This window comes from Pan troglodytes, chromosome 19 (genome assembly GCF_028858775.2).
Source record: "Pan troglodytes isolate AG18354 chromosome 19, NHGRI_mPanTro3-v2.0_pri, whole genome shotgun sequence".
Taxonomy (NCBI): domain Eukaryota; kingdom Metazoa; phylum Chordata; class Mammalia; order Primates; family Hominidae; genus Pan; species Pan troglodytes.
Genome location: NC_072417.2, coordinates 15,751,682 through 15,753,846, shown reverse-complemented (window position 1 = coordinate 15,753,846; position 2,165 = coordinate 15,751,682).

The following is a 2,165-nucleotide window of genomic DNA, read 5'->3' as shown; positions in this document are numbered from 1 at the left end:
GGTGCCCTTCATTCTCCTTGACGCCCTCTGGTCCAGCCGCTAATCTAGGGCCCTCAGGGACCTCTTTAGTTGCCCAGACCAGCAGGTGGCATTTCAGATGTGCAGAAAGAACACAACCACCCCAACTTCCTGCCCTCCTCTTGTGGTGGAAAGACAAATGGTGGAGTCGGGGAAGAATGTAGATAGCAAGGAAGTGGGTAGATCCAGATGCCGTGGTGTGTGTCCCTAAACTTTTGCTCTCAAGCCTCTGACTGCCCAACACATTCACTCTTGATCAGCCATGCAACCATCTCTTTCTCTCCAAATACTATGGCTGCTTTGTGTCTATCCACATTCTGTCCATTTGGTGAGCTCCTACACATCCTTCAAGGCCCAGTTCAAATGCTACCACTCAGACCCTTTCTTCTCTCCCACTTTTGTGCTTCCACAGCACTAGCATTCATCACTTTGCATAGTAATAACTTATGTGCCTTCTGTCCTGTAGAACATGTGCTCTACCCATGAATGACTTGCCCAGTTCTGAGTCTCTACTTGTTGAGCACAGGGTCTGGCACAAATTGAAGGTCATTGTATTTAGCCTGCATCATATTATGGCTTCAACTTCCTCCTACACTTTGCGGGACTTTCTTGAGGGCAGATGGCAAAATCCCTGGAGCACTTTCATATTTGTCAATTGAATTCTTTCATTTTACAACAAGGAAACTGAGGCTCAGAGAAGGGAAGCATTCACAAAGAAAGTTGTTGTCAAACCGGGCCTGGAATTCTGATCACCTGACACCTCAGGCTTGAACTTGCTGTGCAAAAGGCATTGTTAGAAATAGTAGGGCTACAGAGTTTACTATATCACAGCTGAACTGGGGTCCTTAAAGGTTAGCAAAATAATTTATTGAGTAATTTATTGAATGAATGAATGAAACACAAACCAAGAAGTCACAGCTTTGTTAGCCTAGGATGAGCTCTATCCACAGAAGCATTTATTCACCCCTCAGAAGAGAATTTTTTTTTTTCTTTTTGAGACGGAGTGTTGCTCTGTCGCCCCGGCTGGAGTGCAGTGGCTCGATCTTGGCTCACTGCAACCTCCGCCTCCCAGGTTCAAGCGATTCTTCTGCCTCAGCCTCCCAAGTAGCTGGGACTACAGGCGCCTGCCACCACACCTGGCTAATTTTTGTATTTTTAGTAGAGACAGGATTTCACCATGTTGGCCAGGCTGGTCTCAAACTCCTGACCTCATGATCCGCCTGCCTTGGACTCCCAAAGTGCTGGGATTTCAGGCGTGAGCCACTGTGCCCGGCCTAGAAGAAAATTTTAAATTGGCTTTTAGGAAGGTTTTTTAGCAGCTAAACTTTGGATGAGCCTAATAAGAAAGAGTTCAGGCCTTGGCCAGGTGCAGTGGCTCAACTCTGTAATCCCAGCACTTTGGGAGGCCGAGGCAGGTGGATCACTTGAGGTCAGGAGTTCGAGACCAGCCTGGACAACATGGTGAAACCCTGTCTCTACTAAAAATACAAAGATTAGCCGGATGCGGTGGCACACACCTGTAGTCCCACCTACTTGGGAGCTACTTGGGAGGCTGAGGCAGGAGAATTGCTTGAACCTGGGAGTCGGAGGTTGCAGTGTGCTGAGATTGAGCCACTGTACTCCAGCCTGGCGACAGAGTGAGACTGCATCTCAAAAAAAAAAAAAAAAAAAGAAAGAAAGAAAGAAAAAGAAAAAAGAAATTAGTAAACACTGCAAATCAGGAATCTCCTGAGCCAGATGTTTTGTTTTGTTTTGTTTGAGATGGAGTCTTGCTCTGTTGCCCAGGCTGGAGCGCAATGGTGTGATCTTGGCTCACTGCAACCTCCACCTCGCGGGTCCAAGAAATTCTCCCGCCTCAGCCTCCTGAGTAGCTGGGACTACCAGCTCACACCAAAATGCCCAGCTAATTTTTCTATTTTTAGTAGAGATGGGGTTTCACCATGTTGGCCAGGCTGGTCTCGAACTACTGACTTCAGGTGATCCACCCGCCTTGGCCTCCCAAAGTGCTGGGATTACAGGTGTGAGCCACCGCACCCAGCCAGAGCCCGGTGTTTGTTAAATTTACCAGACATATATCAGACATTATCAGATATTTATCAGACATATCTGGTTATCATTATTACTGAAATGGATAACAACTCATTCGC